General features: G+C 40.8%; 1 long non-coding RNA gene across 1 annotated transcript; it reads right to left on the minus strand.

Moving 5' to 3' along the window:
• Positions 1-9745: 9745 nt before the first annotated feature.
• Positions 9746-26580, minus strand: LOC143694037 (uncharacterized). Its single transcript, XR_013182214.1, has 7 exons — positions 26421-26580; positions 25560-25845; positions 20384-20537; positions 18275-18389; positions 16959-17154; positions 14760-14888; positions 9746-10585 (listed from the first exon to the last, which is right to left on the minus strand). It is a non-coding gene; the product is annotated as an uncharacterized LOC143694037 (long non-coding RNA).
• Positions 26581-26872: the final 292 nt, after the last annotated feature.

Here is a 26872-nt window from a genome sequence, read left to right on the forward strand (position 1 = left end):
AGAATAAATTTTAAAAAATATATATTTGAAACAGCTGCGTAGGGATTTAAATATTATTGCTTTATCCTCTCCGGAATATTGGGATGGAATTTCACAGTATAGAGTTTGTGTATAAAGGAAACCTTATGTAAGATAATGAGGTACTTTGAGGCAAAACTTAATGGCTTTACCTTACTTTTCCTACTGGTAGTGAATACTTGATAATTCCTAATGATGCTTTCTTCATACCTTCGTAGCAATATGTTCATTCTACATCTAAAACCAGTTTGGTAATGTAATTTCTCTATAAAATGCTGCTACTAACCGTATCTAAACTAATTAGGCACAGTCAGAAACAGCCTAAAAATGTAGCATGCTCGCTGAATGAGCAGATTTGGAATTTGGCACTGTTCCTACTACAGAACTCGATTGGGATGCTATTACTGATGCCTTCCTTTCTGGGCCACAAGAGCCAGATTTCTGTGTCTCTTCTGATCTCCTGCGCCCTGGGGCGGCACTGTGGGCAGAGGGGAACAGCTTGTGTGTGGCTGTGGTGCTGGGGCTCCTCTGCCTCTGTATCACAGCCTGGGCAGCAGAAATGTGGGGCAGGGAGAGCTGCAAGGGCACACTGTGACCCGACCAGTCCTGGCTGCTGGTCAGGTCACACTGTGAGAACACCACCAGCAGTGCAAGTGAGAGCCTCCTCTGGGCTTTTTTTACACTGCACCAGAGGCAAAACTTGCTGAATGTTGAGGCCATCCTAATATACACCCCATGTACTTTTTATTTCTAGCTTGCTTTTTATTTTAACAAAAGCTCTTAAATCATTAGCCCTTGTTTTTTCCCAAATTTTAGGAAATGTGGCAAATTTGCCACGTGACTTTGGTTCACAGAGCATGATCCCAAGCAGTTGCATGCTCCAGTTGAAGGATTTACCAAATAAATACTAAGCCATTAGTATAAAGGGATTAAAACAAAAGGAAAGAAGGTCCTTGCATAAAGTGACTATACAAACAGGTAATAAAATATCCTGTTAGTACAGCAAAAACTTATTCTCCTGTGTGTCCAACTCAGAGTACATAAGCCATTGTAAGCCCTTTCAGAATTCTTGTTGAGCAAGTTGATTGGGACCTTACCACTTGGGTCAGTTTTAAGTCTGATTTGCATTTGGTCTGCAAAATTCTAGATAAAAAAAGTGTATTTTATACTCTTAGTGTATTCAAAATGACAGTATTCGTTTAATAGGCCATGACCATTTTTTATCATTTTGGCTTAATCTGTAAATCATCATAGTTTCCCCAAGCTCTTTGTTATTAAGAAACAGATACTGTGTTCACCAAAAGCACTGAAATGCCATCTCAGACCAAATGCAAACCAGTGCAAAGTCACTGGGTTAGGAGATGGCTGGTTTGTCACTGGGAGGGCTCAGGGGCTCTGCAGTGATCCTGTGCAGAGCCACAGAAGGAATAGCTTGGGAGGATCCTGATATTCTGTCTTCCATTGCTAACTCAGTGGGACCAGGGGGGAGGTAGGAGCAAAACCTCAGCCCAGAATGCTACAATACATGCACACATGCTATGTTGGCTTCTAGATCCAACATATAACCTCATATTTTAGAGATTTCCCAGTGCTGCCTGGAGGGTTTCACTGGTGCAGGCTTGCTGAGGCCTCACCAACGTTTCCATGAAATGAATGCTGCAGGAGCATTCATCGCCATCAATGTTCAGGCTGGCTGGGATCTTTCCAACAGCCCCAAGTTTTGGAACATTTAAGTTCTCTTCCTATTGTCTCACACTGTCCAGTCTAGCATTTGCAAATATTAACAAGGAGTTTTCTGTTGCTTTCTCTGAAAGCTGGATCAAGTCACAAAGGACACATGCAGCTGATTGTCTGGGCTTGTCTAAGAAAGAACCTATAGTTAATGCAATAATTGAGCTCACAATGGGCCAATGTTTAGATTTACTTGCACTGCCAATTTGTTTGCATCTTTAATTTGCTCAATCTGTTATTTCTTTTTTCAGTAGCTAAACATTTCCATGTAGAAGTAGTCAGAAAACTCAAGCATGTTCCAAACAATGAAAAATATGAAATTTTTTTTTTTTTTTTTTTGTTGCAGGTTTGGTTGTGCTAAAGAACATGGGTGCAACTCTGCAAGGGGGATGTTTAATTTTTCTTCCTGGAATGATTTTCCTACTTTTCTGTGAATCCTATCACTAGGCGAGGCCAGTATGACAGTGGAGAGGACCAAAGTGCATTTTTGATAGGATCTATAAGTACTGACACCAAAATGAAATGAACCAACTACATTCCTAATCCTCTTACCTCTCTCAGATCACTGGTCTTCATGGTAAGTCTGTCACTTAGACTCTCAGGCACTAACAGCTGTAATTTGGCATCCACCAGAAAGTGGGAAAATCCAGCAGAATGCTCTAGGACAGGCCACCAAAAACACCTACTGGAAAACCTCATCTGCCAGCTCTGCCTTGCTTTTTTAGATGACCACAGATAAGCTGCCTGTATTTTTTTTAATGCTGCTTTTGCAGCTATTAGGTCTTTTTAATTTGGGGTTGGTTTTTTGTTCTCAGAAACCTGATTACGCTTAAAGGCACAAATTTTATTTGTGTCCAAAGGACATGAAAAAACATAAAAAATAAAGGGAGAGGATGCTTTGGAATAGAAAAAAATCTAGGGTCCATCCTCTTAAAAAAATAAAAATACAGTTTATCTGCCAAAGCTTGCACAAAACTGGGAGAACAAGGAAAAAAGGAAAATCCAGGACATTTTTAATTGAATTGGGCCCTTAGTGTGCTGTTTAAATGACTAAACCTCGTGATTAGACATAGTGATTGAGCTGCAGTATAGAAGAATAATGCTTCAACATCAGATGTAAATCAAATATATGCTGCACTTGCATCCCGGCCAAGTACCATTGAGGGGAATTTCTCATGCTATGGAGTGCACCTGAGTGATGCCACCATCTCAGAAGGCCATTAAAGTTTCTCAGTTATTGTTTTTGCTCCAACAAATTATTTCATCCCGAGGGCAAAAGGGCAAAAAAAAAAAAGGAAAAAGGAACATAAAAAATTTTCACAGCCTTTAGGATCATGTATATTGTATGCCAAACAACACTATCTCTACAGAAGAGCTGGGCACTCTTGCTCCTGCTGGCCTGGCACCTTCTGAGCTATGCATGGAATTGTAAGGCTGAGGCTGAGCTGATTTCCCACTGAGCAGTGTTTTATTCCATAAGTACAGAGTAAAGTGGGACTCATGACTTAAGCTACTAATCAAAGCATAGATTATCAGAGCCTGCCCTTAAATGAGCTGCTCTCAGTTCGTGACTGTTTTGAGAGTTATCAGGATTGCTTTTTAGGGTCTTCATTATTGATTTTTAATATAGATCTAATTGGGAACCTCAGACTGCTTTTGATTTGATCTTTTTCGGCAGAGACTTAAACCCTAAAGGAAACTCGTCACCTCTTTGATGCGTGTGCCAAGCTGCCGTCAGACTTCAAAGGACAAAGGATACATTTTGAATTTCTTTTCAACTTTCCCCCATTGGCCTGGCTGCTGCCACATTATGAATTATAAACAATTCTATTTTGTGCTTGTCATTGCACTTCACACTTCATACAAGGATCTCAAAGTGTATTACAAACTTCAATTAAATAGAACAATACCCCAATGAACTGGGTTAGCTACAGTTGAAAACTATTCCAACACTCAATGAAGTCTAGCCATTTGAGGGACTGCAGATAGTACAAGCAAGTCAAGGGAGTTCAAGTAGAGAGAAGAAGAGTGCCTGTGGTAAAAAGGCAATGTCATAAGGCAAGATATTAATCAACACCTCACTTGCAGCATGTTTACCATCCTTAGCCTTTCATTAAAAAGGTCACAGTATCAAATTCAGAAGACCAAGAAGCCAAACTTAAGAAAGGAATTCTTCATCTACTACTTGAGACAGACTCCAGCTGAGCCTTGCTAATGGCAAACAGTAAGTGGCCATCATCCAGGAAAGGATAAAAGAAGACATTTTCTGTGAAGTTACCCAGACTACGACTGTCAGTAATGCTTCTGTAACAGCTCTGAGCGATGACAACAGTCAGAATGGCAGGGGTTTGGATTAGCAGTGGCAAAACCTCTACCCAGATTGGAAGGCTCTCCTGGGGCATCTTCATATAGATCTATGTAGGCATATCTTTGAGGGGCCTGTCAAAATCAAAATATCTCTGGAAATACAGGGCTTGAATCTCACTCTCACAGAGGCTGGTGCTTACATAAATGAGGCTCCTCAGGCCTGCCTCTAGTTACTATTATGGATGACAGTTTCTATCAAGATTTTTTTCTTCACTTGTCTGAGGTTCTTTTAAATATAAAATAGCTCCTGTGTCCTTTTGCTTCTTCTTGAGTGTAAAGTAGACAAGATCTAGCCTGGAGGACTCTTCAGCTGCCTCACTGCTTCCAAAAGGGAAACAAAGAGATTTTCCACAGCTCAGGAAGGTGTTTGTTCTCCTGCCTCAGCCAGTATCAACCTTAAGCCCACCCTGTCATTTCTCCCTGGTGTTTCAGAGGGAGGAGCAAAGAGCAGGACCACGCTGCCACTTTGGTCCCACCTGATGTTGAGGCTTCAGGTTCTGTTCAGCACTTGCACTTGGGAGCTCACCAGAAGTGTGGCTACTGGGATGAGTGCACACAGGCTGTTTTAGGGGCGTACACTATTTTCAAGGGGGAAAAGGAAAATATTTTTAGTTTGTTTTCAGTTCTTCCATCTGCAATTTTACACCTCCATAGCAGTGCCTGATAACATGGCAGACTGTGCAACCACACCGCTGTAATTACAAAGCAGGGCCCACTACTGCCTGCCATTTATAGTCCAAAATGTTGGAACAAGAGGTCAGAGGGGATATCTGCAATAATCAAAGTACCAGAACAGTGTTTTGTAGTCATGGACAAGTCTGAAGGCTCTGTGTCTTGTCCTTCAGTTTGCTTCCCAATGGCAATGATACATTCATGGGCAGGAAGGTGAGAGTGATTTTAAATAAAACCTGAAATCTTTCAGTCAACATTCCTTCTGCTTTACCTTAGTCTTGGGAGAAGGAAAAAGCTTTCCTTGGCAAAGATAAACAAACATATTTTTTCATTTTAAGCTCAGGAGAAGCAGACCCTTAGGACAAACTGGCATCTCAAGGTTCTCCTGAGATTAGCACTGGGCTAATCAGATGGTTTGTGCTGCCCTGACTTCAGCAACTCATGCTAATTTTAAGGTTCTGTGAACTATTAATGCTAATCTGGTGGAATCTTTAAGCAGGAAAAATAACTGAGAGGTGGCCAGGAAGTGTCAAATCCTTGCCCCTTTCTTTGTCCAAGGAGGGCAGGACAAAATAGCTATTGGGAAAAAGGAATTTGCATTAGCTCCCATGGAAATACTTTTTATCCCAGGCTTTTTTTTTCTCCATCAACTGGAAGTGAATTAATTTAAATTGAGAAAAGGAAACTTTTAAGATAGAAAAAACACAGATAAAGAGCTAGAGAAAGAGAACTACTGTGCTTTAAATTCACACCTTCAGTATTAGCAATAGCATCTCTGTGACTTTGCTTCAGAAACCCTGTGATTATTATAGTTCATAACCATACTCAGAGATAAGGAAAAAAGTAATCTCACACAAATGCAGCAACAAATGTTCATGGAATGATAGTCTGAAAACATTTTCATTTCATCCAAATTTTTTAACTGCTTGCCTACACATAGGAGTATGCAAACACATGTCTCTAGCCACAGCCAATTTACCCAGTTGTACACTTAAATTAACAAGACAAAATAATACAGTTTTCTTACTTGTCCTTCAGTCTGCCACTGGAATTGTCAGTTACATGCATATGTACTCCTCTTTTTGATACTGTATTATCTTTTGAAGAGTAAATATCTTGAAATTCTTGTGCAACTGTGTTAAAACCAGCAGTCAGTACTTGTGGTATCTGTGAAGGGATGGCTCTCCCTGACAGCTCCCAAGCAGATTTAGGCTGAATGACTTTTTGCCCTTCCTCAGTCTAGACAAGAAACATACACAGAGAATCGCTAATGGATCCACTGAATAAATTATAAATCGTTGGTGTGGCATTTAGCCCGTTGAAGAGGGAAATATCCATGGAGAAGGCAGCCTCTGAGATCCCGCAGGCAGTAAAACCTGCTTCCATGAATTCTGGCTTGCACCACAAAAGAGAAAAGGGGCTATGCAAGTAGTTAAGGGGGAAAAAATAGACTATAAGTCTGGTGACAGGCCAACAAAAGCACAGGATTCCAAGACTGACCTAAACTAAAAAAATTGGTCTAAAACATTCAGTGATCTTACAAAGAGGGTTATTCTGTTAATGGAGAAAAAAGGGAAGTGAGTGCTAACTAGCCCAAAAAATCCTAAACGTATTCTTCTCATCTGAATAGTCTTTAGCAAGTAGTGGAAACCTCTTTGATTGAAAAGGCACTTCAGTCCTGAGATGAAAGAGAGGGCAATTATGTCCCTTTCCTTTCTAAGTTCAGGTATATTTAGGGCGGTACTTTTTCATCTGGTCATCCACAGTAGGGTTAGTGCAGCAAAATGATGCAGCTGAAGGCTGTAAAGGTGCAGAATGTGTGAGAAGGGGTGGAGGAAAATGTGTTAATGCCAGCAGAGGATAAAAACAATCCCTGGTTTTTCAAATCTAACACTGGTGTTTGGCTTTTAAAACCTGCCGCTGGGGCTTATTACTGGCTAAACTTCCATTGTGCATTCTGCAGGGTGGAAATGCACACTTTGGGTAAATAGAGGAGAAGGTCATATGACAGGCAAAAATAAATAAGACAAAAGGCAGTTGGTTGTTACAAACTGCAGAGTAAAGCACTGCAAGGCTGTGATATGGACACACCTGAAAAAGCCAAAAATCTAACTGCATGCAAAAAGCTACATTTTGCAAAGTTAAATATCAATGAAATCTGTTCAACATTTGCATTCAACCTCCAGAATTAGCAACTTCAGTTTTTTAAAATTAAACCAAGTTTTACTTACAAAATAAGTCTCAGGAATGGCACAATATTGAAGAATAAGAATAATAACAATTTAAAAAAACACTATCAGAATTTTGAAGAAGAAGCTGCTTATTTTTGGGAATGAAAGCTGACTTTCCACCCACTGCGCTGTCTAAACTAAATATGTAAAATATCTTGAAAGCAAAGTTTTCACAAACACAAGTAGCAGCCAGTTTTACTATTGCTGTGGGAAGAGGTCCTGGTAAAAACAGCAACAAGAAAAAAAAAAAAGTCTTTTTGGTTCAAGGCTATTTCTTTACAGCATGTTAAATATTACGATTGCATTTTATACCCCCATGCTGAAGCATAGAATCTTTGCCACCTTCTTGCTCCATGCAATATGAAACACCAAAAAAGAAACAGATGGCTTTTGGTCCTGTGCTCCTGTTTCCTTGTCACATCTCACATGATCATTATAACTGGATGGAAAAGAAAATATGTTTCTTACAGAACTGCAAGAAACCTGCTTCCTAATCAGAAAAAAACTCCTCTATCTTGAGATACAAGTACCACTTTTCAGTATGACTGAAAAAACCCCCACTATTTCAGTATTAATTTAGAGAAAGCATGCATATGGGACAGGCATTACTGTTAGATTGTGAAGAGAAGAAATAGAAGGGGAATCTTACACACAGATGCAAAACTGGACTGTGCCATAGAAATGAAGATTGCAGTGCACCTTCAGCCTGCCTGACATTGCTGCAACTAAAAAGCACTGTACTGCTGCTTTTAATTCTTCTAATGAAGTCTTGGGGAAAGTGTTACTTCTGTAATCTTAAAAAAAATATTTTATAAGTGCAAGCTTTCTTAATTTATTTAATCTCAAGAAATTTTCAGGAGACCTAGTGCAATTTGATCTTAAAATGGTTGGAAAGCCAGTAAAAAAATAAATCACGTGTTCTTGCAAAGCATGGATTGAAAATTCCTGTACCATGTACATTCAGAGTATATCCCTGATTCCATCATCCATGAGCTAAAATAATCACCTTTAGCTGAAATAATGGAACGGGAGATGAAAATCTCAGACTTTTGACAGGGCACCGGGTAATTTAAGTGCATTTCTGTATTTGAAACAAGCATTGGACACAGTGTGGGTTTCTCTGTCTGACTCTCAGCTCATGGATGAAAGGGAGAAGCAGGAATGAACTTCTTCAGGGCTGTGCAATGTTTGCCCCAGTAGTGTTTACAGGATATATCTAGTGGAATTTCCACTGGATAGAAAAGGGTTCTTTTGTTCTGTTCTGATGTTCTAGTGGTTTTTGGCTATTCACTGTCACGTGCCCAGTTCACCCCAGCAAGCTCTGTGTGGGTGTCACTTCAGAATCCAGGGCCATGGATTTCCTTATGGGCCACCCTAGGTAGCTCGCTTGCTGTTTGAAGCGGGGCTGTATTTTTCTTTAGAAAGTTCCTTGCACAGCCTCGTGTCCTTTTCTATAAATGGCATAACTGTGCTGATTAGTAATAAAAGAAGGTTCCACCACCCACACCTGCTCAGTGAAGCTCCATTCCTGCAGCTCCTTCCTGCTTCTGGAAGATTTTTCTGTTAAGAGCAATTCTTAGTTATTTAGTAAATCAGTACATCAAGATAAACTAGAATTTTTCTGGACCTCTCCAGAATTGCATTGCTCTGTCACAAGTCTGACCTTCCCTTTCTGGAAAAGCTCAGAAGGCAAAGACCTTGGGAAACAGCTTACATAAGAAGGCCCTTGTATCTTCCTCTGAAATAAAATGCATTTTCCTCTTGTACGTGAGAATGACCTTGGTCAGAAGGAATCACCCTTTTGACAGCTCACACACATTTAGAGGCTTCTGAGCTTAGCCCATGGGTGCTCCTTTAGCCTCACAGCACAAATCTTCAAGTTATTTTATACAAATGCTCTTCCCTAAAGATGTGTGGAAGCAGTAGGCTTAGTTGCCTGAGCACAGATTGGGCTGGAAATGTATTTTCTTCTCATGTTCATATAACCAGTAATTCACCAGCCAGCCTGTCCCAGCGCTCAGAGTCTCAGCACTGTAGAGAAGCTTGTGTTTTATCCCTGGCTTAAACATGGAGCTGTACCCTCATTTGGCAGTGATCAGACTGGCTCCTTAACCTGAGTGCTGATTTACACCTGTTGAGGATTTGATAGCTGCTGTGCAACAGGAGCTTGCAATAATAAACCCAGCTACAAGCAAAAGATGAAAACTCCATTGAGGATGATATTGTAATGGACCATTTTCCTTTTTACCAAATTTTTGCAATGCACAGATGGATGTTTTGAGGTCACACTTGCAGGGTAAGATATTCTTGGGAGTGTTTGGAATATACAAAATATACAACGGTTTGACAAAATGATTTGACACAATGAGTCAAAGGTGGCTCATGTGCCTTTGTCTTGCCTGGGAAAAAAAGCCCACATTCTTCTAAATGCGATTAAAATAACTATTGTATTAAATAACTATGAAATATTAAGTACATATTGAAGGGGTAAAGAAACAGGAGCCACAGTGAGGTTCTTTACATATTCTTGTTGCAATTTCACTGTAGAACAGGTCAGCAAAATCAGATTCAGGTCCCCACATCTGAATGAAGGACTGGAACAGTAAACTGAATTTAGGAAGGAAGGTTGTGGAAAGACTGATGATGTCTTGTGAAGGCTGACCTAGAACAGAGACTAGACAGAGCTAAAGAACAAAGTAGGTATTTATTAAAAGGCTTCAATGGATACACCTTGGGCAGCACAAGAGCCCAGCCAAGGCCACACCCAAGATGTGTGGACATAAGCTGCAAGATGAACCCAAAATAGTCACAAAATGGATGACCAGCCACGGGATCTCACACTTTTGTAAGTTCTGGTCCATTTGCATATTGGAGTTAATTGTCCAACTATAGCCTTAGCTTATGAAGTCCCATCCTTCTTGTTTTTCTCTCTTCAGTCCACTGTTGTTTATGCTCTTGGGCCTGAAATTTGGATAATTTCTCCTTGGTCCCCATCTAGAGAAGGAATTGTTTTGTCTACCTATTCTGTGAAGAGAGCTTACTATCCCCTAATAGGAAGCTCAGAACTAGACACTAAAGGAATACAGAAACTGAAAAATATAAAAGCCAAAACCTGAGGCATCACTGAGGATGTCACTTCTCTGCTGCATGGAGGTTTTGAGCTCCACAGATTCAGTGTAGAGTTGCACTCTGTGCACTTCATTACTCGCAGGTAAATGGGTGTTTGGGGAGGCACAGCACAGCCACTCTCCATTTGTGGAGCTGCTGTGTCAGCACTGTCCTCTCTGCTGATTTAGGAATGGCTGAAACTTCAGTCCTTGGACCTACAGGTACAGTTCTCACAGTGCCAGACTTCAAGAAGAGATGCAAACTTACTGTACAGGAGGAATCCTCTCATGGGTACTTGTCCAAGGAGAAGCAGGAAGAACACTATGGATGAACAGACAAGTCTGAAGTTTTGCAGGCAGGTTGATTAGATGGCACTGGCTGAAGACAAAAGGCACACAGCCACTGAAGAAGGCATTTGGCAGCATGAGATAGACTGCAAAGAAACTCAGAACAGGAAGCTAAACATGAACAAAAATAGAGAATTTAATGTGGAAACAGGAAGTTCAGGATGAAGCTAAGCCAAATGCCTGATTTTATATTGAAATATTCTGCAAATTTTTATGCAAAGTCTTGGAATTCAATCTGATTTCCAAATGTAATCATTTTATATGAAAAGACTTTAAAAAACCCAAAAACATTGCTTAATCTGTTTCCATTATTTCCTGTAATTCTCTTTGTCAGCTGAAAGACACAAGTATCAACAAACCCCTGGTTAGCCTAGTTCCTGCCCTTGAGCAGGCAGGAGTGGTAATTTGTCACTTCTGCCTGTCATCTCAACCTGACCTGCCCTCTCTCTCCTCACTGCCAGACTTGACAGGGGAAGGTTTGCTCTGCTTCCAGCAAATCACTCAGCAGCCTCAGCTCCAGGAAGGTTAAACACTGTCTGGCCTTGATTATAATTCATCCTTTCCCCATACATTCCCCTCTCCAGGCAGCTGTGCTGATCCTGGATGAACACCTTGCTATTCTAGGCCTGACCAGCATGCCCTGAATTAGTGCTTTTAATGCTGTACTTCTTCAGCTTCCACCTCTGGAACAGCTCACAGTGGGGGAGGACATTCTGTTCCGGGGGAAGCCTGAATGCTGACTGCAGCTTTCATTAGTTCTGACAGCATTGGCCACTTGTGCCAAACCAGAAGATCTCCACTCAGGCCTTACTAATCACAAGACTGGCAGACCAACCAAGCAAAGTGTGCGTTCATAGCTCCAGGGGCTGGGTTCTTACAAATATTCTTAGAGAATCCACCTGTGGTTCATGGAATCCCACCTAAGCCAGTGCCCTGTCTGTCTCCTCCCTCAGCTCCTCTGCAGTTAGCTGGCAACATCCAAACTAAATGTCATTACCCATGATTCTTTCCTGCTGGAATATTGAGCTGCAAACACAGTGCTTAAAAAGTTTTACATTTCTTTAATTCTATTTTTATACAGCACAGCCTTACAACTCTACACTGATGTATTTCGGTGGGCATCCTTCTTGTATACAGATGCTGTAATGTCTCTTCTAGAGAGTTAATCATAATGTAAAGCTCATCAACATATGTCAAAGCCATCAGAAGATCCACGTGACACATGAAACATTTAGAAATAATTTCCATAAGACTTTTTTTGTCTCTCCTTATTCAGCTGTTGTCTAGGAAAAAAAGCCCTCACAACTTAAACCTGTATGGCTTTTGGGTTTGTGAATGTTTTTCTTTGTGGTTATGGGTTTTATTTATGAGGTGCCATGTGAGACAAAAGTCATCCCAGGCTCATACTTTACTAGTTCAGTAAATTTTCCATACTTTAATGATCAAGCTGCATACTTTACTTGTTACTTTTTAATATACTTCAGTGATCAAATTGTACAGCATAATGATCAGTTTTCCTAATGTGCCTGAATGAGTTGCATACCTCATTAATTTACATACATATTTTACAGGCTAAAATTGGAGAGTGTTTGGATGAAGTGAATAATTTAACAAGCAGCCTTTTCTCACAACCTGCACAGGAGCCCAGGAATACATGTGAACCAGGGTGGGATGAAATTGTAAAGGTGTGGGTGGGAAATGTTGGTTTGAACTCAAAATGAAAACAAAAGATTTCAGAGCACCTGGAAAGCTGAGCCAGCACTGCAAACCTGGTTTGTATTTGCTTTGTCTTTTCAAAAGTGCTCCCTTACGGACTAATTTTGGATTTTAATGATGGATTTATCCCTTCTACCACTACCACAGCCCAACAAGCTGTTCAAGGTGAACACTTAAGCAGTTCAAGCTCCAGCCCTGTCATGGACCAAGTACCTCTTAAAAGATGTGGAGGTACTTTGTTTTATTGCTTAGTTGAGGTGCAAAGTATTGGGGGACTGTTAAAAGAGACCTCATGTAAAAACACACATGGATTGTGTGTTGACCCCATGTTGATTGTGCAGCCTGACGAGTTGTTAAGGATGCTTAACACCTCCTTGGAGGAGGAGAAGACATCACAGCAAACAGTGCCCTAACAAAAGCAGATACCTGTTCTAAAGGTAGCCTGAGAGCTTGCTGGTGCTTCAATATTACAGGACAAAAATTAATTCTTTCAATAATTTTACAGGCACGTTACAGTTTATACCAGTGGTCTTTCTATTGATATGACTCAGTTGAAACCTACTGAATTTATTCCAGCATAAAAGCAAGAAAGGGGAAATGTAGAATTTGCAAACCTTTAGAAAGTATCCCACTATTCCATACCTGAGAACCATGCAACCTATTTGTTAAGACTGCATTTTAATTTCAATAAGATGAAAGCATAAGTATTTTTAAGTCCCCAGCTATTTTTAAATAACTATTATTATGGACAAAGTAACAGTTGCACTACTATAAATATTAATGCTGTATTTACAGAGAATAAAATACATTTAAGCAACCTTATAAAATTTTTAATAAAGCTACACTTACAATAAGCACTTTGGTAAAGCTGCCTATTGCCAACTGACACACAAAGTCTCTAACCAGCTACAAATGCCTGTAAAACATTACAAACGTTTAGAAACACACTGCAAACTTTTGGAGCTGTTTATTGATTTTCCTTTATTTGAAACCTGTGGTTCTTCCTCTTCCTTCTCTTGTGCATCACTCAAGCCCTGTAATTTTGATACCTGACAGACTTTGACACAGGATTTGGAGAGGCTGAGGTAGGTCTCACTGGTTTTCCAGCTTCTTCCTTATGACAGAAGGTTTAATCTCTGTATAGCTCTGTTTAGCACAACATTCCAGTATTGCCATGGCAATAGAGATGTACAGTTTGCCATTGGATGATGAAAATTTTTTTTTCATTTTACTTGTGCTTCGAGCATGTACTTTCAAAATCAAACATGGTTCCTTTCGTAGGACATAAGCTGCAAGTTAATACTCTTTTCTAGTAACCAACTTTCACATCCTTAGCCAGGTTCAGAAATTAGCTGTAAGGAAATATCATTTGGACTCCTGAACACTCAGATCTACTCACACCTGCTTCCTGCTGGAAAAGGCAGACTGAGGGGTGTCGCTGCAGGCCCCCAGCTGGGTAATAATTAGCATTGACTCCATGATTTTCAGAAGGCTGATCAATCACTTTGTTATACTACCTTTATTAAGAAACCCATTGTCCTTATAGACAGTCACAATACAGGTGGACCCAATTGTTCCATCAATCTAAACACCATCACCATTGGCCAATTCAAAAACCACCCTTTGGTGGAGCAAATCTCCATAACATATTCCACATGTTCACAACAACAGGTGCAGCAAGTGAAGATAAGAATTGTTTATCATTCTTTTCTCTGATCTTCTCACAGCCTTCCCCAGGACAATGCCTGGGGAAGTTGTGCATTGCTCTCTGTGGCTAGAGAGCTGCTGCTACAGAAAGGGGAGAAGACAGAAGAAAGGACTGTGAAAATTAGTAGCACAGTGACTTCTTTGGTTTACACTTTTAATAATGTTCCTCCTATTTGCAAACATGGTAAGGGTGGCTGCACTGACAGGACATGATTATGAATTGAGGGATCTGCTCCTGCATTCTGCACCAAGTGAGACACTCTTGACACTGATCTCTGCACTGAGAAACAGCAAATCTGGTTTAATCTGAGTTGTTGTGACTCTCATATTCAGCACATCAAAAGACCTGTCCATAACTACAGCCAAGATTTTCTCTGTACTTGATTAATCTCTGTATCTGACCTTCCTCCTACACCTACTCTGCTATTCTAGTTTGGCACCAAGAACCTGGTGAGATTCTCACTCCACTCATTTTTCTGTATGCCCCTGCCAGTCCATCAGGGATCATTTGGCATATTTGGATAGCCCATGTCCTGCATCACCCATGTGGGGCAATCTGGCTGCATCCATAGTCATGGTCAAGCTTCCAGCTTGCTACATGTCCAAACCAAAATCTAAGTGAGTGTACAATTTAACTTATCAGAGCAGTTTGAAAGATGGTAAGGGATTTGTGGAGTTAAATAGAAGTCAACAGAAATATATGTAACATTTTGAAAATATGTGAATCACATGCTTACTCAGTCATTGCTAACACATTCAATGCTATCTTTTAAAGAAATGTATTATAGCTTGGTGGCTCTTCTGATGTCTGAGGTAGTTTATATTTCCCAGAACAAATTCCAGTGTTCTGTGAAATACTTACAAAAACTGAGGTTCTTGAGAAGGTGCCTGAACTGTTTGTCTCATCATTTAAAGGGGAAATGGCCAAGTACTTGCTGAAATTCCAGTGCTCACTTACTCCACTGTCATCTTTCTTCAACAGAGAAAATGCCTGAGAAGCAAGAATTCAAATTATTTAAGCATACCTAGACATTCCAAAAGAGCAGTCTTTTTAGTAGCTATTTAGCAGTTCACATGGAAACACCTGAGATCCATATGCCTTTTAATTGCAAGTGTTTTTTACATGAAGAAACAAATCACATTTCTCAGAACCACGTTTAACTTGAAGCGTGTTTTTATTTTAAAAATAAGTTGCAATTGTTGAAATGAGCCAAAAATAGTTTGTGGTTCTGTGACGTGTAAATGTAAGTATGAAACAAACAACAACCTGCCCTAAAAGCTAAAAGGCATTATAGCAAATATCCAAACATTCCAGAAAAGGTAGTGGTTAAGACAAGAGATGAAGCAAACAAAAATATCAGAGGGCTTCCTTAAATAATTTGCATTAAAATATTTTTAAATTAAACTCACCTGAGCATATTCAATTTGCCTTTTGTCACTCCCACCATGACTGCTGGTGAGGCAAGTTCATTTTCTGCTCTATAAAGGACTCAATAGCCTTTCATCCTCATTAACTTCAGGTCATCCTGAAGGCTTACTTTCTTCTCATCCTCCCTTGCACAAAATTCCCAGCCTATTCCTTGTGGGAGTTTTCCAAAGGTTTCCCAGGGGAAACAGTTTAGGGAAGAGTTGCAGCAGCAGCAATTTGGAGACAGCAGTTCAAGAGGGTGGCAGAAATACCAGAGTCTAGAAAAGCTGTGGGTCAGTTTGTTGTGATCAAAGTTGTAGTAATGTGACCCCAATAGGTTTGGAACAAGCATACCAGGAGTCTCTGAATAGTGTGAAAAGAGATTTCTGTAAAGCAGCAGCACCTCTGTGGAACTTTTCTTTGGGTTCTACTTCCAGGGACATCACTAGCAGTGTGTTTACTGGAAGCTGTGTTATTCCTGACTGCACAGATGAGGTTTCAGAAATGAAGCCATTGATAATCCACCAATTGATGACAGGGAGTTTCTATCCCCATTGTCCTCCCAGGGACTGTTCCCTTCCCCTCCCCTGTGCAGGCAGCAGGTCCCCTGTGGCCACACACAGCTGGCCAGGCTTTTACCACATTGATGTTCCTTGCCTCAGGTCACAGGGCCAGAAGAAAATTGCTGGTTTTGACCAAGGCAGAAGGCAGAACCACATTACTGGGGATACAGGGTCTGCCTCTAAAAGCATGAGCTTAAACTGGGCCTGAAACTGCAGGTGCAGATGACACAGCTCTAGAGTTCTTTGTGATGGCAGGGTTTTCTTCAAGGTTTTTTTGATTATTCTTTCCCATGCTTGATAACAATCTTGCTGTGGCAAGAAGAGCTATTTCCTCTAGAGGATGCTGCATTTCAATAGGCTGCAACACAATGGTCTAAGACTACTTAGCATACAGCTTTTTTTTTTTTTTTTCATTCAGAGCTTTCCAAATTCTAGGGAGAAGTGGTTATTTTTATTGTTCTCATTTTACAGGTGGAGAAACCAGGGAACATGCTGCTTGACAGCTAATGCCTCTTATCTGTCTGTGTCAGAATCAGAAGTGGCCCAGAGCATAAATGCAGATACTTGCAGAGCCCCAGGTGACAGGTGATAACTTCTGCAAACACTATAATGTACTCACATCTGATCAGATGTCTTTATCCTCAGTTGCTACATGCTTCTTTTGCCTGATAAACCATAATGCCTGCCTGCAGTAGCACATTATATCTACTTATAACAAATCTCAGCTTAGAAAAATCAACAGAGCTGTTTGGGAGATGCGATATTTACAGGCTTGGGACACAATTTACAGACAACTGGAGGAGGAAAGGGTTTAGGGGGATTTTTGGGAGAGAGGAAGGCCCTGATAATTTGCTCTTTGCTTTTTCCTTTCCAAATCTTACTGTCACAAAACCTCTAGGCTTGATTTGATATGTTTGCTTTGTGGAATTATCAGAATACAATAAATTAGGAATCCTGATGCTGTCAGAAGGTGATATTTCTACATAGGCCAAGGTTGTTGGTAGCACTCAATAGCAGAAAAGTTTTGAAGCCTTTGCAGTAGTACCCAGCCAGGCAGAAAAAAATAGACTTTAAGTAAGATGAAACTTACCTTATACAACAAATCCTAAGATGATGTAACTGTTTCCTTTATCTTTATTAGGGTTTGTTCTACGCTGAGTTCTGCAAAGCTTGCAGGTGGTACAGCCTGCTTTTGTTTCTGCTGGTATTCAGATGCTCTGCCATCCTCAATTGCTCTCAGGAAATCAAAATAAGAGAGCTTGCTGTCATGAATGCTGATTCCTAAGCTAAGGGAAAAACACAGAATGAGATATCAATGATTTTAAATCATTATCTCATGTTGTCTGAACTGATTAATTATTTTGATGTATTATTTGTACTGCAGCAGCACTTCAGGATATGCTTGTGGTGTCCGTGTATAAATCTTGTTAGTTCCAGCCCAAGCTTTTTATCAAGTCTAAGATACCTGTCTAAGATTTCTGTCATTTAAATTCAACCACAGTCTCAGATGCAGATCTCCAGGGGCTCAGGAGGAGACCTGCTTTAGCCTGGGCCCAAGAGCAAAACCTTCCTGTCCATCAGCAATAACTCCTTGCTTTTTAAAAAGAGCACACTCTTTGGATCCCTATTTACTGATGGGCTCACCATCCCCGATGTGGCTGGAGGACATGCAGTTTCCCAGCTTTGTCTGCAGAATTCTCCTTCACATCACAGTGCAAACACAATATAACAGACTCTGTTGAGGAATGGATGTTCTTGGTGCCAGGTGCTGCTACTGGCCCTTGCCTTTCAGCTTTATAAAAACACCTGTGACTTGCAGATGCTCAAGTGTTGCTTAACCCTCCTAAATGTTGTGATCATTCTGAGAGGAAGCAGCAGAACCACAGGCAGCCTTGTAAGCTGCTGCCAGACCTGCACTATGATATCCAGCACCTTTCTGTGGTTGGTGTTGTGGACATAGCAACACAGATCTATATATAGTCACAATTTCTCCACCACATGGGAAGTAACCAAGCTTTATTCCATACAGCGCTTCTGCCTATGGTTATGGCAAAGGGCTTACTTCTTTCTCAACCTGCACTTCACTTGGCATGGCTTGGCAGGCCACTAGAGAATTATTTAACACTTTCTTGGCAGGGCTTAGACTCATTGTCTCAGGCACAGGCCCTGCCCTCTTTGGGGTGCCCAGTGAGCTGCACAGAGGGCTGGTGCATTTGGCCCTGCTGCTGGTGCCTTGTGGTGGGAAGTGTCCAGGAAGGGTTCCTTTCCACTTCACTTGTGGCCAGCACATACCTGGGAGCCCATCCTCTACATGGGAGTCCATCCCGTACCTGGGAGCTCATCCCATACCTGGGAGCCCATCCCCTATATGGAAGCCCATCCCCTCTGTGGGAGCCCATCCCATACCTGGGAGCCCTGCCCATGGGCTCTGCAGGCTGCACTCAGAGCTTCCTAAATTTCCGTCTGTCACCTGGAACATCTGCTGGATCAGAGGCACTGGAGAATTCTGTGTTCTGTCACACTGGAAATGGAGTGGGACACAGAGCTGACTGCAGATAGCTGCAGGTAACAACACTGAATACATTTTTGCATCAGATATCAGCAAGGGGAATCATGAGATCTTGCATATGATTGGGAATGGTTTTTTTTTTTTGCAGAGGACTTTGTTACCAAACTAAATTAAGTTTTATTTGCATATTTTACTATAGAAGGACTGGAATTCGGGCAAGCTTCACTTATATGTGACTGTAAAAGTTATTTAGCATGAAAAATAAAGACAAGATGAATAACACTGACCACTACATGAAAAGCTATTTTCAGTGTTGACTTGTGGTTTCTTAATGAAAAGGCACCTGATATATTTTAAACAAGGACTCCAAACAAGCCCAGTGAGCTTGTAGAGCTCATCACCACAATGGATACAGGAGTAGGGGCTTGCTCTGCCCTTGTTTTCCCTGTATTAAGCCAGTGCAGCCAGAACTGGAATTTCTGCTATTAAAAGCAGAACTGTGGAATTTCCTGCTCTTAAAAGATCACCAGAGAGTCTCCAGAATACAATTTACACCAGGCATGTTTGATACAGATGCACTGGCTGCCATGGAACTATTCCAGACTGACGTTAGAGTTACCATCTTCTGAGAGGTTTATAAAAGACTTTAATAATTTTATAGCCAATCATCAGAACTATGGGTTCTTCAGGCACATGTGTTAGGCAGACAAGTCCTATGCTGCAGGGGAAAGCCTGGATTTTTTTTTTTCAATCTTGTACTCGGCTTTTTTGTTAGAATTATGACCATGGCAAGTCCTAGAGAGTCAAGGTTTGACAGAGGAGATGGCCCCACCACACAACCCCGATTTTCTTGTTTAAAAATGAATTACTGTAACACACTTTTATCATCTGTTTCCACAGTAAATCACCAGGGACCAATGCCTCAGCTACCAATCACCAGAATATCCAGTTACAAGAATGTCTAATTAATGGGGAGAGCCAGTAAAACAAAGAGGAAGCTTTATAAAACAGGCTGGAAAAGAAATTAACTATAGACCCCATATCTGTTAGTAAGAAAAAAAAACATTCAAGAGCCCTGATTTTGCATCTTGCAGCTGCACAGCACTCCCACATACTACCCGTGTCAAGCTGGCTCCAATATTGGAGATAGTGTGTGGAAAAGGAAATAATCAACACCATTTCAGTGGAGGAATAAATTGCCAAGTGGGCATTAAAATTTTAGTAATAAAACTAAATGCATATGCTAATCTACTCCGTATTATTTAGAAAAGACTATTTTGGATCAAGAATGGAATAATCTGCACAAAATTACAATGAATGGAGGTGTTTATCATCAAGAGGTCTTTGAGAAAGAAACAAGCAGCAGATTCCTATTAAGGTTTCAATTCATAGAAAGTTGATCACCCAATTAAAGGTGAACTGTGAAAAGACTTTGTTAATTTTATTTCAAAAATGAGTCTGGTGTGGCAGGCACTGGAGAACAAAACCCAGTGCTGCCAGGCATGTGACCTCTGGGGGCTGGCTTGGTGCAGAGAACTGCAGTACCCAATGTTGGAGCAGGTCCTTTGTATTCTTCAGCTTCTACAATAGAGATTTTTCTTCTTTCTCATATTAATACAGAGAATGAAAAGGATAGCTTGTCATGGCAGCAGTACTGGATCATTTGAAAGCTAATGTTATCTTATAGCCTGATTTAATTGTGTTTCCATTTTGAACAAGATGTTGCACACCCTTGCTCAGTTAAACTGAAATGAAAAATTGAAACAATCTAGCAAAGAAATGCACATACTCAAAGAATACTTAAAAAAAACCAAGAAGCTATTTAACTTTTTTTGCCTGCAAAATCAATTCATTATGCAAAAATATTTTTCACACATCTGCAGTTTTAAACCTGTGGGTATCTCCGTTAGCTTTACAGAGTTTTTCCATTTACTGAACACTCAGTAGAAGTTAATAGGCTTTGGTGAGTGTGAACAAACAGGTCCTAAGGAGATAATCATACAAACCTGTTTAGAAAACTGCTGAAATTATTATCATCCAGATAAGGCTTGAATTCTTGTAATGTCTTGTGCAGGCCACATATTTTTACATAGCCATCTCTATTTTTATCCTTTATGAAAGGCGTTATTGAAATCTTGGAAGTAATCCCTGAATTTACCCCTGAAAGACAGCAGAAGTTTATTTTAGCTCCTTTGTTAAATGGGCTAAAAGGATACAAACAAATACACAGAACAGGGGTGAGGAGCAGGGAAAATTTTGAGCTTTTTTATCTAGGTGTGGTAAGTTCATATCATTTATTCAAAGACTACCAATTTGTTCAGAAATAAACTTTAAATCCAAGATGACCTCCATTTAATTTGTACGTGGAATTGTATGGCTTGGGCCTCTTGTTATAAAAAAATGTTACTTGGGAAAATAACTGGTTCCTCTCTCCATTCAGAGCTACAGATGCAAAACACAGTTCTCCCTTTTAAAGCCTGTCCTGATCAGAGTTACAAAATGTTTATTATTACTACAGCCATTAAAATTTCAAGGGTTTGGCACCATAACTCTCTACAATTCTTGAGGCTCCTGAAACTCTGACACAGCAAGACAACTTCAACAAAACCTGCTGGACCTGACCAACACCTGAACACCTGGAGCAGAACAAGGCCTGATCCATGCTCATGTGCTGGACTTCAGATCAGGACCTTCAAATCTTTCACTTCTTGTGCATGATTGAATTCAAGCCTCAAAGTCTTGACTTTTTCTCCCCCTTCATTTTGTCACTTACATTTCATTAACATCAGAGACTTGGATCAAATTTAGAAACTCAAACAATGTGATTCTCTGCATCTTGACTCAATCAAAAGCCTCTGTGCAATTTGTTCTCAGCTGTTTTCCTCTCAGCTTTGCAGAATCCTTGGTTTTCTATTTGTTTTCAAGAAGCTCTAAGTTCAGTCTAGCCTTTACAAGGAAAATGTATTTTCCTTGCCTAGTTTTTCTCCTAAGAATCCAAACTTTTGGAGTTTGAGCTTCAGAGGAACAAAGAGCAATTTCCCCATAGCTCTCAGGGTGCAGGAAACACCATTGTGTAAGGAATCACCTACCTTTAAGAAGTCAGAATTATGATAGGAATTAGGTGGGTTGTTAGCAGTTTATTTATTACGTGCTTCAGATCCACTGTACCTTTCACTTGGTTACGTGGACTAACTCTCTCCTTAACCAAGTTTCACTGGCAAGAAAACGTTTTTTCAACATTTTTCTCAAGTTCAGCTGAAAAGTATAGATTACTTCTCAGCTTCACAGCTTGCTTGAACTGTATTTTAACAGTTTTGGCTCAGCTCAGTGTTGTATTCAAAATATCTGGAGACTCCTTGAATGCTCTGTAAAGTGTCTTTGATCAGTAGGTTTTTCTCCAACCTTAACTTTATTAGAAGGCTGAATGGTTTTACCTAAAAAAAACCCAAACCACTAAAAGTCACACTATTTTCACATTCTGGAAGATGGTCTTTCCTTTGCCTGCATAGTGGTTTGTCTCAGCTCTGACCAAACAGGTGGATTAGCAAATAGGTGACATTCCTTACAACCAGAGAGCAGAGCCAGATCTCTGCTGATTCTAGAAATATTCCATATTAGTGAGAGCCAGAGCTTTGCTCTCAGTCTGTGCCCCAGTCCTGGTTTTGACAGGTGTCCTAGAAACACAAGCCACATATTTCCTTTTTTTTTTTTTTTAATAATACTTCCTCTAAGCCATCTTTTGAAGACTTTAAATGTCTTCTAGTGCAAATATATGTAAGGCCAGGGGTTGTATTTATTAATGCTTTTAATCTGAGCATTTGTTTCCCACATTTACAGCTCAGTAAGTCCATTTTGTGTTCTAAACCAAAATCTACTTGCACAGATTTCCTGTGTGAAATGAATTCTCATGTAACATTCCTGTGCAAAGTGGCCTCTGCACACCTTTGTTATCCTTGTGGTTGGCATTTTTATAATGACTTGGGCTTGTATTGTTGACAGTTCATCTTTTATGATATTTCTCCTTCCTTACAGTTGCATTTTTGTCTAATCACATTCTCAGGCCTTCAGATGTTTTTTCAGATTCCTTACTGGTTTTCTCTTTACTCAACATCTCCAGTTTAAGCAGGACAGTTTTTTCAAGTGATTGGCTCTCCCTGTGAAAACTCAAGAATGAACTTCAAGCCTAAAGGAAGTCTTTGAAAGAAAAACCTCTTTTCCACGGGTCAAAAATTGCAAGGTGTTAAACACCTTGGCAGACACAAGGAAGTTTGCTTAGATCTAGTGGAACAATCTGGATTTTTAATTTTTGTAAAAAATTTACTGATATTTGTAAAAAGGTATGCAGCCCTTTTACCTGAAAACATCCTTTACAGGACAGTGGCTGTCCTGAAACAGATACTTGGTCCCAAGAACAATCTCAGTCACCTCTCATTTCATCTTGCTGTTGCTCACTAGCTCATTTTCAAACTTCCCACCATTACTCCTAAAGAATGCAGCTGCTTTAGGAGCTTCTCTCTCACAACCAGAGGGATGCTCCTAGCAGCACACACTGTTCTGAAAATACAGCTCTGCATTCTGGGTCTCCTTTTTCTCTGACATGAAAGATTCTCAGAGCTGATCTCCTGTGTTTATGGATCCTTCTCAACTCAATGCTTTAACCAGGCCCAGGGATAGACATATTTTAAAAACCAAACACTTTCTGCCTATAAATTTAAACTACCCTGTTTATCTTTTTCAAATTAAGAGCATTCAATCCTTTGATTCAAATCAGATTCTTGCTAGACACCCTCAGTTTCAATATCTTTCCTCTACATGGAGAGATTCCTGGGCCAGATATTTTGCAGTGTGTTTGGAGGCAGCAGCGACTGAGCACCACTTTTTAATTTAAAGGTTGTTTATTCTTAGTCTGCAGCCCACTTTTGAAGCTTGTGCACAGCATTTTTTGTGATATTTTGTTGTATTGCATGCTTGTGCACCATCACATAGATCTGGGGATATGGAGGGTATTCTCTTTTGCCTCTGCTTTTTCAGTTACAAGGTCCTGCAAAATAACTGTATTTCCCATAGCTGCTGCAGAGTTTCTAAACTCCTGAACATAATGTGAATCTATAAATTTTCACATATATCAATTTGGCTATTTGCAGATAGCTCTAAGAATCTTTAAATTTTTCTTGTTTCCTTTTCTGACAGACACCATGTCCTTCTCCCCTTCTAGTATTTCCATATTGCCCCCTTACAACTGTCCTAGCTGGACTAAACAGATTTTTCTAGCACACCTTTTTTTTTTTTTTTTAATCCTACTTTTCTGGGATCTTTTCTGTATCTTTGGATCTTTGATTTGATCCTTTAAAATGGAATCTCTGAAATGTCATAGCTACTTGACTGATCTGTTATTTTAAGATCAGCCAAAAATTCTTCAAAGGATTCCTCCTTCTGCCTTCTTATATGCAACCTGTGTCTTTCAAAAGTTCAAGTTTCCTTGTGAGTGCAATATTCCTTCAACTTACTTTCTGTAACTGCATGGATTGCCCTCTCACCCTGGCTTGGTTTCATGCCATTAAAAACTTTGATAGCTCCTACTCCTGCAATATTCCAGAAAATAGTTGTGAGCTTCCTTATGATTAATCTGGGCACTGGATATAAGTTCCAAGGCATGATGTGAAGCTTTTCAAGGAAACTGCAATAATGCCTGTGTGATTTAGGGGCTCTAAAAGCCCCTGAAGAGCTATGACTTTTTCTCTCACTTTCAAATCTCTCTTTTTCTACTTAATTCCTTCCTCTCTTTCACATCCTACTGCTGATGCCATGTGGCACTGGGCTTACACTCACAGCAAGCCTCATGTTGGGAAGAGCATGGAAGAGCTCTGCAGAGGGTGCCCAGCAGTCAGGGTGTGCTTGCAGTGCCTTCCTGCTGGCTTTGCCCTCCCCAGTCTCCATGTTCCAATTACTGACTAACCAGCTCCAACTCAGCCTCCTCGTAGATACCCGACCCTAGAGATACAACATCTGCTAATTACATCTCTAGATTTCAACTTTTATTATGTTCAGAGCCTGCAGACTTTCCAGCAGAGAAACAATCTAAGATCTCCTGTCAGAGGAGGGTTTGCTTTTTTAGAGCTTTACAGCAATGGGGCAGTGGTGGAGGAAGATGAGGACTGAGGCCCAGCAAGAGGCCAGGAGAGTCACACCACGGAAACAGGACAGCAACTTAAAAGCCAAAGCCAGCTGACTACCCTAAGGACAATTTGTGATTTCAGCCAGACACTGATCTCTGCCAGCCACAAAGTCTGCTCAGCACAGCCCCTTCCATCTTGCAGGGGTGGGCTTTGAAGGGTTGATATGGTCCACATTGGACCTTCATTGCAGGAAAATTCAGCAACCCTTTTTCAACTATATTTACTTTCAGTGCCACTCTTCATCACTGCTGTCATCTTCCACTTAAATCTTCACAGAATAGTCCCAATGAAAATAGAGGCTGAGATTTTGAGATTCATATTTTTGGAAAATTGAAGCATTCAACATTTTTTGGTCTAATAAAAGATTTCCAGGTGGTAATTATTCCACTCACAGCAATAAATATCTACATGGGGAAAATGAGGATTAAAACCATAGATCAAGCTGCAATGCCAAAAAAATAATATTTTCTTGCAAATGTTTCATATTTTTTTCTTTAAGATCTGCAGAGCCACTGCACACTGTTCAATGTCTGTTTCTAATTTGGGCAATTTGTTCCAAAAGCAAAAGGAAAAAAAAAGAAAAGTGCAAGGCAGTATGTTTTGAATTGTAAGATGCCCAGAGCTTTTGTCTGCCTCACAGTGTGCAATCACAGGGCCCTGAAGCTGCTCCAAAGCTGGTGGGGTGCGGTTCACAGCCCTTGCAGGAAGGCAGGAGAAGGACAGAGGCTGGGGACAGCCACTGGATAGGGAAAAACGCAGGGCTTGGGCAAAGTCACAGAAGGGGGAGCGGGTGCTGGACCCAGTGCTGCTGAAGTGGGTCCTGTAAACAGCAAATCCACTCTGCAGGCAAAGATCTCCTCCCCCTCTGAATGGGGAAGGTGAAAGGGCTCCGTTTCCCAACACACTGAGAAGGAAGTGGGGGCTGAGGCCCATGGGAACACCCTGGCTTGGTTTTGCAGCCCCTTCTTCAGTTTTGCTGACCGAGAGCCGATCTCCTCACACCCACCTTAGAGTCAGAGGGGTGGTCCCCACCTCTTCTTCTCACAGCTCAGCTTTCTGAGCGGCTCCTGGAGCAGGAGGCTGACACTGGGCTGGACTCCTGCCTTCACAGCCTCCACACACATGGATGTTTTCATCCGCTGTACAGGGACTCCAGCTCTAGAGTAATTAATGGCTTTCCATGGCCTTACATGAAATCTGAGAAGTCCAGAGGTCTGGATTCCACTTCTCTTGCACATCAGATATCCAAGAGAGAAAACCAGACAGGCACTGCTAGCACAGGACTGCTGCCACTACCCAGGAGGTGGGTGAGGAAGAGTGGGAGGCAAAAAAAAAAACATTCAGCAAAACTGAAAGGTGGTGATAATCAATAACAAGACTTACTTTTGCAGAGACCATGAGTGATTAAACAGTGAACTCATTCCCAGACAAAGCTGCAGATGACAGATTTCAAAATATTAAAATCAGAACTGGGTGTCCTATATATAAAAATCAAGAAAAGTAGAATCTAATAAATAATTAGAATGCAATTTTGGAAAGGGTTATAAAAGTCCCTTCTGCAAACTGTCAGCACTCAACATGAGGGAGTCCCCAGTGCAGGGGTCAGAATATTCCACGTCTATCTATTAGAATGCTGCTCTACCTCAGCCAGGAGCATCTGGCTCCAGCTGCTAGCACATAACTGCATCCACGTCTGTGTGCCCCAGTCTCCAATTTCTCTTTCTCCAAATAAAGGTTAAGCAATGTGTATCTGTGAGTGTGGTTGCAGTTCTGACCACGGTTGTTGTTACAATAGGTTCACAACAGTAAGTAACTCTGAAGGATGCAAACCTGCCAGCATCACACATCACAACTATTTCATTTTTACCTGGCATGTCTTCTCCATTGATTTAATTACTCTCCAGCTGCTTCAGGAATATTTTGCATCTTTGAGCCATACTGTATAATTTCTGCTTGCAGCACACAGCATCTTCCTGACTTGCAGAGCTGCTTCTTATTTAAAGCATTGGAGGCAGGGCTGCCTTGCACTTGGCATCACACTAACAGGAAAGAAATAGAAGGTTCCTGACCAGAAGAGCTCTTCATCCAAGTCAGACTAGAGATAACTGATAACAAGGGCTGGTACAAAGAATGGAGTGGAAAAGCCCAGCATGAGGCAGTTTCATATCAAATACAATAATAAACAATGCCTGCAACTCAGCAGCTGCCTCACCATCTCTGCTTTATATTATACAATTCTTTACAGGTGGAACTCTTGTTGATACCTGCGGGTGTCATAAGTGCAGTTTATGCCAGAGAGCTGCAATGCAGGTGGGAGAG

Source organism: Agelaius phoeniceus, chromosome 5 (genome assembly GCF_051311805.1).
Source record: "Agelaius phoeniceus isolate bAgePho1 chromosome 5, bAgePho1.hap1, whole genome shotgun sequence".
NCBI lineage: Eukaryota > Metazoa > Chordata > Aves > Passeriformes > Icteridae > Agelaius > Agelaius phoeniceus.